This window comes from Pogona vitticeps, chromosome 11 (genome assembly GCF_051106095.1).
Source record: "Pogona vitticeps strain Pit_001003342236 chromosome 11, PviZW2.1, whole genome shotgun sequence".
Classification (NCBI taxonomy): domain Eukaryota; kingdom Metazoa; phylum Chordata; class Lepidosauria; order Squamata; family Agamidae; genus Pogona; species Pogona vitticeps.
Genome location: NC_135793.1, coordinates 11,651,381 through 11,663,445, shown reverse-complemented (window position 1 = coordinate 11,663,445; position 12,065 = coordinate 11,651,381). Strand labels below are relative to the sequence as shown.

Genomic DNA, 12,065 nt, shown 5'->3' with positions numbered 1-12,065 from the left:
TACATTACTTTTTATGCTGAACTAGGGACTGTGTGTGTGTGTGTGTGTGTGTGTGTGTGTGTGTGTGTGTGTGTGTGTGTGTGTGTGTGTGTGAGAGAGAGAGAGAGAGAGAGAGAGAGAGAGAGAGAGAGAGAGAGAGAGAGAGAGAGAGAGAGAGAGAGAGAGAGAGAGAGAGATGCTGTTGTCAAGTTTATTCCAACTAGGTAGTGTTTGCAAGATATGTAAGATTCCTATGGAGTGGTTTTACTGCTACTGCTCACCAATGCGTTTCCACAGCCAGGAGGGATTTGAAGTGAGGCCTCCTGAGTCCTGGTTCAACACTTTACCTACAAAACCACACTGGCTCTCAATATGTACTTTGTGCTAATTTTTAACTTGTACTTAAAAATTAATTTTGCCAAATAATTCTGGAGACAATATGCAGATGATACAAAATTGGGTGGAATAGCTAATACCCTGGAAGACGGAAACAAAATTGAAAATGATATTGATAGACTGGAGCACTGGGCTGAAAACAACAAAATGAAAATCTACGGGGATGAGTGCAAAATACTGCACCTCAGAAAAAGAAATTAAATGCACAGTTACAAGATGGGATGATACAAAGCGAGTAAGATCTTGGGATTGTCGTATATCACAAACTGAATATGAGGCCGCATTAACAAAAGTATAGTTTCCATATCCTGTGGGGTGCCAGATCCCCTCTATTCAGCACAGGTTAGGCCTCACCTTGAGTATTGTCTCCAGTTCTGGACACCAGACTTCAAGAAGGATGCTGGCAAATTGGAAGAAGTTCAGAGGAGGGCAACAAGGATGATCAGGGGACTATAAACCAAGCCCTGTGAGGAAAGGCTGAAAGAACTGAGTATGTTTAGCCTTGAGAAAAGAAGACTGAGGGGAGATACGATCACACTTTTAAAATATTTGGAAGGCTGTCATACAGAGGAGGGGCAAGATCTGTTCTCAATCATCCCATAGTGCAGGACACACAACAATGGGCTCAAGTTAAAGGAAGCCAGATTTCAATTGAATGTCAGGAAAAACTTCCTAACTGTTAGAGCGGTACAGTAATGGAACCAATTACCTCAAGAGGTGGTGAGTGCTCCCACACTGGAGGCATTCAAGAGAAACCTAGACAACCACCTTTGATTTGTATTCCTTCATCGAGCAGGGGGTTGAACTTGATAGCCTGATAGGCCTCTTCCAACTTCACTAATCTATGATTCTATGATTCTAACTCTACATGTAACTTTCTCTTAGTTATCTTAGTTTAAGATCCAAACTAGAATAGAGGCGGCCACTGGGCTCTCATGATGGATATGCAAAGAGGCTGGGTGGCTGTGTGCCTCTTGTACCATTTCTTGCTCCATCTGGGATTCTGTCTTCTGCTTGGCTGATTGCACAGCTGTGATGGCAGGGTATGGGGCTAGTATCATAATGACCAGCCCAGGACTTGGAATTTTCTGAACCATGGACAGCATTCTGCAGTGGGACTATCCTCAAGTTATTCTATCAGGGACTAAGAGCAACAGGTATTAGAGATAAACTATTTGTATTTGTATCCCTGGGAATACAGGTATGAATAGTGGCACCATAGATGCCATGGAGGTCTGTTCACTCCCCCCTAGAACTGGCCAGTCCACTCATCATTTGGCTTAGCTCTGTTGTCATTGTCACACCAATTATGGAAGGAGCCTGGTCAGCTCTCTCTCTCCCCTCATAGCCAAGCGCTCCAGTGTAGAGTCAGGATGGGGAGTCTTCCCACTCAGTCAATGAGTCGTCAGCTGGGCAGGGAGGCAGTGAAGAACTGGCCAGTCTCCTTCCATTAATGGGATGATGACAATGGAGCTGAGCATCATTAAGAGCCTCATGGTGCAGTGGTTAAACCGCTGTACTGTAGCCAAAACTGCTCACAACCTGGGGTTCAATCCTGGGTAGCCGACTCAAGGTTGACTCAGCTTTCTATCCTTCCGAGGTCGGTAAAATGCGTACCCAGCTCACTGGGAGGGGGGGCAATGTGTAGCCTGCATAATTAACTTGTAAAGCACCCAGAGTGTAAAGCACCCAGAGAGTGCTTGAAGAACTATGGGGTGGTATATAAGCAGCACGCTTTGCTTTTTGCTTTTTGTATGCCACATGCCAAATAATGAGTGGACCGGCTGGTTCTTGCAAGAGGGAATGGACCTCCATGGCACCTGCCACTATTCATATTCACACCCTCTGGAATACGAATATGAATAGCCCATCTCTAGTCAGGATTTCTTATTAGGCCAAGAGAACATATTCTACACGCCCTGCCCTTAGGGGTTGTATTGGACTGATAAGGAGCAATTTTTAAAATGTAGCTGTTTTGCTTCTTCTGTGAACAGAAGAGTGGAGGAGCAGCAGCAGAGAAGTGTCTCCTTGGCATTTCAGGGGGCCTGAGGTCCACTCCTCAGCCTAGGGGAGCAAGGTGGGTCAAGTCAGCAAGCTAAAAGCTTCATAGCAGTGAGCTGCAACCCCAGAAGGACCAGAGAGACTGATTCTAGCATCTCCTCAGAATCATTAGCCTGTCGGTCATTTAGTATCAGGTAGGCTAAATGTATGTTCGTGTCATCACTGTGTTCACACAAAGCAACAGGCCTGAAGAGGGGAATCTTATCAATCCATGAAAGGTTCTCTAACTGAGGGAGAACCTCGATTTCTCTATGTTTATGTGATGAGCCTTCATGGATCAAGTTTTTTCTGTTCAGACTGTCGATTTGCGTGAACAAAGATACAGAACTGGGGTTAGCTCAGTTTCTAGTTTTGCATGGTCAGCCCGCCTGGATACCATATGTCTGAACACGAGTACTATTACTGGACAAATACCAAGGGCTCCAGACGATGCCACTTCTTATGTTGATCTAAGGGTTCAAGAAGGCACATGGGAGAATGTGGTCTCCAAAGTATCTTTTTTCCCCAAGCCATACAGCACTTTGAGCTGCATTTCTGCTTGTATCCTTGACATCACATGCAATATTCTCCACACCAGTTCTTTTCAGACTTCATGAGAAATTGCACTGTCTTCCTTGTGTGATGCTTATAACCTGCACGTACTCTCCTGCTAACTGATGCAAAGCCCAAGAGTGGTGTGTGCGGCGACTGCTTCCTCCTGTCAGAGCACATCAGCCTCCCAGGTTAATGCAGAACTGTTCCTCTCCTCCTCTGCTCTACCCTTTTTACATCCATTGCAGCCTTTGCTGTGGGTCACTGGGCCAGACATACTCTCTTATTACTGCAGTTCCACATTTCACTGTCTTAAAAAAGACCCTCCAGTTTTTAGCACAGATGTTGCAGACAAGAAATATTTAAGCACTCATTCTGCACATAAACTGAGCCACTGGCAGAAGGTGAGCAAAACAGGATTCAGAATAAGACTGATGATCTACAGAAGTGCTTCAGAGAGCTTTGCCTTTTCTTTTTTTTCTTTCTTTTTCTTCTTCTCCTGACCTTCAGATCTCACATAGAATTTCCTAGTTCTGCTTGGTAGTATTGACCACTGCTGTAAAGGCAGACACATAGTGGATTCAAATGTCTCTAAAGTCCTCCTTGCTTGAGCAACACAGTATCTTACGGGGCTTAACTGGTTGACAGATTTACTGTAGCATAGACCCTCATGAACTAGAAATCATTTTGTAAGGTTATTGGTTTATATAGTTAGTAGCTTGCTAATTCATAGTGCACCATCCTTGTACATTTAGAAAGAAAGATCACAGATCCCTCTTCCAGTCTCAAAAATAGTGCAAGACAAAAGAAGAAGGAGATGGAAATTAAAGCAAAGGTAAACAAAGGAATAATATTGTATGATTGGATGGCAGATGGTTAATGGTCCTAAAGACGAGGTGAGGATAACAGGTACTGCCTTCATTTGCCAAATCAGAGGAAAATGGCAAAAATGATTACGAAATATTCAGCACTTCTCTGTAAGAATAGCGTTTTCAAAGAGCATACATTCATTAACTCCACGCTCACATATGATGTGTTTTAGCTGAAGATAAAATAATTTAGTCAGACAGAGGACTAAATTAAATGATATGCTTAGCACATATTTAGAAGTAGTGCTCCCTCAAGCAGTTAAACAAATTTGTTACAGTACTTGCTTTCCTCACCTCTGTATTTTATTTTTAGCACATTGTATTTTATGATTGATTACTGGAAGGCAAACTTGAGCTCGTTTTGTAAGTCTGAGTGCTGAAGTTGGAGGTGCCTACCTCTGAAAGAAGTCCATGATCAGAGGGAAAACATATTAATTGCAGGGAATATATGGCCCTTTTAACCTGGAACGTCACTCTCAAAAAGATATTGTGACAGAGAGCAGGAACTGCCTGTTTCTCCAGATTTGGGAACAGTGCACTCGGGCTACCTGTTGAGTTCATCCTCTTCATCCTCATCCTCATCCTCACCCACCCCCATGGACATAGACCTTGTTGAGGCAGAGGGCCCTGTATGCCTCAGTGAGGCTGAGAACTATGCTAGTGGTCATGCTACCCGAAGAGTCTCCCAAACCAGACAGGTCTCAGCTGATAAGCCAAACCAAATGTGTTCACCAATCATCAGTTATGATGAAAGGAAATAAACAGAAATTGTCAGGGTCAAGGACCTTGTCAGAGGCTATAACCCCTGGACATCTGGTGACAAATGGGCTACAGGGCTGTTGACCCTGTTGACTCTCTTGAGGAACCATGCTGCAAAGCTACTGGAACAACGTACTGTAAATGCAAAACATGGACTCCCGCTGAAAATTGAGAAATGCTGAAATGCTATTAAGAGGCAAACTCAACAGCCCATGGTTTTTAAAAAAAGAAGGGTGGAAATTTGGTAAAGGAAACACCCAAATAGTGACATAACTGAACAATGATTAATGGACCAGAGAAGGCTTATCATCCCGCCCTTCTAGATGATGTCTACTCAGGGCAGGTCACAATAAAATCATTCATAAAAGAGTTAAAAGAATAAATTAAATTAACATATTAGTGTTAATCAAAATGGAAAAATAGACAAAAAAACTAAGTAAAAGTCAAGGATTGACAGGATGGAAGGCCTGCCTAAAGAGCCAAGTGTTTAATTGGCTCTTGAAAACGCCCATCGAGGGTGCCAGGCAGATCTCTGATGGCAAGCTGTTCCAAAGTCGAGGGGCCACTGCCAGGAAGGCCCGGTTTCTTGTTCTTTCTTTCCGGGCCTCTCTCGGCGTCAGGCCCCTCAGCTGTCTTTCCTTGCTATAGCGAGTGACTCAAGTAGATCTAGGTGGGAGAAGGCGTTTTGCTAGGTATCAATGTCCTAAACCGTTTAGGGCTTTATATGTTATCATTAACACTTTGAAATCAATGCGGAAACTAATTGGCAGCCAATGCAAGGCAGCCAGAGTGGGAGAGAGATTCTGGTGTTTTCTCGTTCCACTAAGTAATCTGGCTGCCGCGTTCTGCACCATCTGAAGCTTCCACATCAGTCTTAAAGGTAGCCCCTACATGGACAACGCCTGAGAAATATTGATGGAAAGCATGTTTATAAATTGACATGGGCATGGTTAAAACTGGGGGCTATTTAAAAAGAAACTGAAGGCTTGATTTTTGTTGCACAAATCAATGTGATGAAAACTAAGATTCAAGGTTATTACTAGCAGCAAAATTTGACTGCTAAGAAAAAGATGAAACTGTGTCACATCTCATAAGTAAATGTCCAAAGATTGCACAGATTACAAAATTAGACATGATACAGTGGTAAAATTAGTGCACTGGTTATTATGCAAAAAATATAATTTGCCAGCCTCCAAAAGGTAAATAAGGTGTCAGAAAATGGTGAACTCAAGATCTTCTGGGATTTCCAAATCCAAACTGATAGGCATCTTGAACATAACACACCAGACATAGTAATAATCGAATGAACATTGACATGGCAATTCAATGATACCAGTGTTGAAAATAAAGAATTGAAATGCTAACAAAATACAGAGATTTGGCAAATGAAACATGTCTCTTCTGCACGAAACACATTTCAATGGTCCCCATAGTCATCGGAGCTTTGGGAACAATATCACAAAATTTCACACAGTGCTATAAGCAGTTGCAGATCTCAAAAATAACAGTATCAGAGCTACAAAAATGACAGCATTAGGAAAAGTATGCAATATTAGGAACTATATACTGTATGCTCACTGGAAGGACAGATCCTGAAGATGAGTCTCCAATCCTTTGGCCATCTCATGAAAAGAGAAGACTCCCAGGAAAAGACCTTGATGTTGGGAAAGTGTGAAGGCAAGAGGAGAAGGGGAGGACAGAGGACGAGATGGTTGGACAGTGTCGTCGTAGTGACCAACATGAATTTGACCCAACTTTTTAAGCAGTGGGAGACAGGAGGGCCTGGTGTGCTCTGGTCCATGGGGTCACGAAGAGTCAGACACGAGTTAACGACTAAACAAATACAAACAGTATACAAATTGAAAATATTAGTAACAGTTTGTATACATTATGAACAGTATACATGTGCCATTATTTAACAAATACTTAGATTTTTGGTTAAAACTTGTATCTGTTTTATAATATCCGTCAATGTTTTTGTAGTTTTGATTGACTGTGCCTGCCATTTTTTGAGTAATAATAACAATAACCTTAGAAATGCAGGGCTGGAAGGGACCCTCTAGATCATTAAGTCCAGTCTCCGTCAAGGAGGTGCTGCGGGGGAATAAAACTCCTAACCTCTGAGACCGAATGCACTGAGCTATCTAGAGTTTTGCTCATCCTGTATATTCATAAGCAATGCTGATTTTTGAAATCTTAGTTAGCCTTTCCTGATCTTCTGGCATAGGAAACTCCACAGCTATATTCCTGTGTCTCAGAGAAGAATTGGCATAACAATATAAATTCACTGCAATTAAATATTACATGGTTTCCTTATGACAGTAGAAGGACAGAGGAAATGTCTATTAGAAGATTGACCAGAACCCCACCTCCTACCTGCATGTCCTTTCTGAACAAACCAGTACAGGTAGTTCTGGTAGCCACTCCCTGTATCTCACCACAGATAAGACAAAGGCTGCAAAACAAATCTTCCTTCCTTCAAGCCCAAGGTCAACCGATTCCTATAGGCCAATATGACTTGGAAAGAATTCATGCTCATGGTAGACTTTGATAGACAAATTTGGCAACACACAATCAAAAATCCCCATAACGGAGGGACAATGAAGGGATGCAGCAAGGCAGTTGGAACGAGAACAGTGAGCAGAGATCCAGGCCCCTGTCTAGAAGAAGGTGACATCAAGGTCTGTTTCCCCCCTGCCAGCGTCCAGAGTCTTCATTTACCATATTGGAAACAACGATGCCCTGGAGAATCTGTCACAAGTTCTTGGCAGGCTTTTCACTTGGCTGTAAAACAAACAAGGATTTACAAGGAGAAATGTGAATAAGATGGAATGTGCCAGCCATCAATCACCCTAATCAGCTTGCTTATTTTTTTATTTGTGTAAATTTCCCTGCAGTCATTTATCATGTTGCACTTCTACATTTTAATGCATGCAGGACTAGGACATTAAATAGCTTCTGTAACCTCACAGAACCCACTTAAGATCCAGACTGATGCCAATAACGCCTGATCGTCTTTGCCACAGTAAGGAGAATCCGTGATACCAATTATCACAAGGGCACAACTGAGAACTTAAAAGTTATTCCTTTGAACTACAATTCCCCAAATCCCCTAGCCACCATCAGTGACTGTGACTTCTGGAAGCTGTAGTCCACAACAGTGACTTTGGCTTAACTAACACATATACATTTTGCAGAAGCAAAGAGTGACAGAAAGGACTAGCACATAAAAAAGGCATTTCCTGAATCCTTTCAAGCCAGTTGACAAACTTTTATCTCACCCGTTCGCAGCAGTGAAGAAATTACTACTTATCACAGCTTGCCTTCTGCTTCCTTATCCCAGAAAACTGGACTTCAGAAAGCAAAGAAGGCAACAGCAATAACCAAAAATGCAAACCATAAACCGCATTTGTTCCTCCTTCAATACTGATTTTTGCTATCAAAGAGCAGTGGGAGGGGAGGCAAGAAGGGAAGCATTAGAGAGATATGACTATCTAGGGCAGAAACAAGAGAACTTGAGTCAGAAATGTGGAACAAGTATCCTTCTCAGGCTCTGAAACAACACTGTCAACACTTTCCCTATGCAGCCAATGAGAATTAGCCACAGAATGCTATGAAAAGCAATTGAAGCCAGTTCTGAATGATGGGAAGACTTTCCGCACTGAATTTTCACTCTGAATTGGCCTAGTCAGTGATATTCTAATGTAATCCAGGGTGATTTTGACTTCACTTTGTATATGATCTCACAGTTAAATCATTCTTCTACCTATGTGATTTCTGGCCATCTGACCCCTGAGGTTTCAACAACAAGTAACCATTTGTTTTCAGACGTTACAACTAGAAAACTGGGTTAACCACAAGGTTCATTAAGAGGCTTAATTATGTTCAAGACACTTAGAAAATCTAGTCAATGTTTGGAATGTGCTCAGCATCGTCTATGAACACCGCATTGGCAAGGCACTGGGATAGAATTTCACAGTCACGTCATTTTGGATCAGGAAACTGTTACTCAAGAGGTGCATCTGATTCGTTCATTTCTCAATTTACTAGGAAGGATTTTTTTCTCCTCTGCCAAACTGTTTTTTAAGAATAGAGGTTTTTCAGTGTTTCAGTCCTTGATAATAATAATTACTGAGTGCTATCAAGTTGATTCTGACCTATGGTGTCCCATTACAGGGTTTTTAAGGTAGAAAATACTCAGAAGTGGTTCACCATTCCCTTCTTTGGCGAGCACTGTACGGCCGTGCAGCTGGCCCCATGACTACATAAGTTGGAGCACAGGGCAGAATCCAATTCCCAGCCTCTGGCTCCACTTAACCCACTGAACCATCCAGCTAGTATCCTTGATGCTTATCACTCAGTATTTTGTAAACTGTTATTGTAGATTTTGGTCTTCAGAGAGCTATAAATTCAATTTCATAATTTCCCACCATAGAGTAACTATGTGTAGATAAGGGGTCCTTCTACACAAAAAAACCATCACCAAAAACAACAACAACAAAAAAATAGCATTGAAATAAAGTATAGGTGTTGACCAAGTGTTTCATAGAATGGTAAAACTGGGAAATGACCTGCATTAGCAGCATACTATTTCCCAGATATGAGGGACGTGGTGGCACTGTGAGTTAAACCGCAGAAGCCTCTGTGCTGCAAGGTCAGAAAACCTGCAGTTGTAAGATTGAATCCACATGACGGAGTGAGCTCCCGTTGTTTGTCCCAGCTCCTGCCAACCTAGCGGTTCAAAAGCATGCAAATGCAAGTAGATAGATAGGTACCACTATGGTGAGAAGGTAACGGCATTCTGTGTCTAGTCGCGCTGGCCATGTGACCACGGAAGATTGTCTTCGGACAAATGCTGGCTCTATGGGTTGGAAACGGAGATGATCACCGCCCCTTACAAATTGTCAAGGGGAACCCTTACATTTACCTTTTTATTTCCCAAATATGATTCTGACTTTACTCTATATACCACAACAAAGAACCAAATTGGTCTTTTTCCTTTTGATATCACCCATGGAACTGGGCTGAAGTTACTCTATGGACAAGTTTGTACCATCTGGACATATAAGTATTAGTATTAGTAACTCCCTTCATTATCAGAGCTACATGGATGGTTATTCCCCAAAACCTAATGTGCGACCTCTATTTTTCTCTTGTTGAGTGAACCAAGGAGATCTGAGATGTGCACAAATGTACGAAAACGTTTGGTATCTTCACTCATCTGCTCAGAAATAAGACCTCATCTCCTTGGAATGGAATGGAATGCTACAGCCCCTTGTTACCTATCACTATACTTCCCGGGGTTGTCTTAGAAGAGGTAATAACAAACAGAGAGGTACAGGTAGCATGGCCAGGGGCAGCCCTACAATTAGGCAGAATGATGCAGCCACTGCAGATTGCAGATTCTGGGTGGTATAATGAAAAGGGCTACAAACAATTAGTAATGGAGATATTCTTGTACTTTTTCTGCCAGGAACAGGAACAGGAACAAATTCTTGTAGAATTTAGCCTCATGTGACAAAATCGTATGGCTGAATGTGTCCACGGTGTGCCTTGTCCAGGAGGGGCTGGCAATTTATGTCACACTTCAGGGAGCAAAGTATCTTAGACTAGCCCTTAGATTATGCTCACCGTTTCTCCGGGAGCACTGGAGTGCTCATTTTTGCAATCAGTTGTATGGCTACGGAATTGTGAGATCTACAATCTTCTTCCAAAAGGCACTTGCTACTGAAAGAGAGAGAATAGGGCAGAAGAGAGAAAATGTTCATATAATGAAGGAGCACAGAGACAGAACTCGAAGCACACCCGGATACTGCTATAAGCAAGGAATGAGTGGGTACAAGGTCACCAAACCTGGAAAAGGTGCTACTGAGAAGCTGGATCGAAATGTGCTAATTCCACTTGGTGGAGTCATACAGATAGAGAGCCACCTTCTTGCTTATTTCCCACAAAGCATCTGTTTACTGAAAAACTTTATAAATGATTATGAGAAGGCTTTTGGCACCTCCACCAAACAAGATGCTGAGAAATAGAGTTTGCAAAACCCTTGCAGCTCCCACCCTAGCTACACACGATTATTTACTTTTTAAATAACAAAATAAATCGGAGACAGGCACAGCACATTCTTTTTTCCATCCAAAATTACTGTAAAACAACAGAGGTACAAATCAGGGAGTCTTCAAGTTGATTTTCTCTCTTTTGGCCCAAGGAATGCCACAGCCTCAGTTTACTTTTTGCTGTTTAGGAAGCAGTAACACCAACCAACCTGGCAGTATTTTACTAGGGATTAGAAGATAGTCACTAGAATCCTATTGGGTTTCTGCCATACAAACTAGAAATCACATATTCATAGAATCATGAAGTTGGAAGAGGCCAATAAGGCCATCGAGTCCAACCCCCTGCTCGATGCAGGAATACAAATCAAGAGATATTTGCCAGATGGTTGTCTACATTTCTCTTCAATGCCTCCAGTGTGGGAGCACTCACCACCTCTTGAGGTAATTGGCTCCATTGCTGTACTGCTCTAACAGTTACAAAGTTTTTCTTGATATTCAACTGAAGTTTGGCTTCATGTAACTTGATGTCATTGTTGCAAGTCCTGCATTCACCTGTGATTGAGAACAGATCCTGCCCCACCTCTATATGACACCTTTTCAAGTACTTGAAAAGTGCTATCATATCTCCCCACGGTCTTCTTTTCTCAAGGCTAAACATATCAAATTATTTCAGTTTTTCCTCATAAGGCTTAGTTTTTAGCCCCCTGTTGCCCTCTTCTGAAGTTGTTCCAATTTGTTGCGATCCTTCTTGAAGTATGGTGTCCAGAACTGGACACAATACTCAAGATGAGACCTAACCGATGCTGAATAGAGGGGAACAAGTGCCTCACAGGATTTGGAGACAATACTTCTGTTAATGCAGCCTAAAATAGCATTTGCCTTTTTTGTAGCCACATCACACTGTTGGCTCACATCCAGCTTGTGATCTACATGATCCCAAGATCCTTCTTGCTTGTAGTATTGCTGAACCAGGTATCCCCCATCTTGTAACTGTGTTTGTTTTCTTTTCCCTAGGTGTAGTACAGTACTTTGTATTTATCCCTGTTGAATTTAATTCTGTAGGAATATTGGAACACACAATTTTTCTAGCTCTTCATCATGTCCTCAGACACAGTTGTGTACCTGGTTGCATGCATAGATGTCCAAGAGAACTGAGGAAAATACCAACAACTACTTGTGTGATCTCCTTTACATATATGAGTCTGCAAAAAAACCCAAAGAGGGCTGTTAATTATGGGATCATCTGAATGTCAGTAATTGATAGGACTGTCATAAATTGACAAATAACGATGGCATACACTTGATCATTGTCAGCAAAATTAGAGGGAGAAAGGACAAAGTACTGTGGAACCTTAAAGACTAACGGATTTGTGAGCGTTCCTTACTAAACATTCCTCAGATATGTGGAGAGCTA

At 42.1% G+C, this 12,065-nt stretch overlaps 1 long non-coding RNA gene across 1 annotated transcript; it reads right to left on the bottom strand.

Annotated features, from left to right (window-relative positions):
* Positions 1 to 28: 28 nt before the first annotated feature.
* On the bottom strand, positions 29 to 11,842 carry LOC144584463 (uncharacterized). Its single transcript, XR_013538726.1, has 2 exons — positions 10,227 to 11,842; positions 29 to 7,379 (listed from the first exon to the last, which is right to left on the bottom strand). It is a non-coding gene; the product is annotated as an uncharacterized LOC144584463 (long non-coding RNA).
* Positions 11,843 to 12,065: the final 223 nt, after the last annotated feature.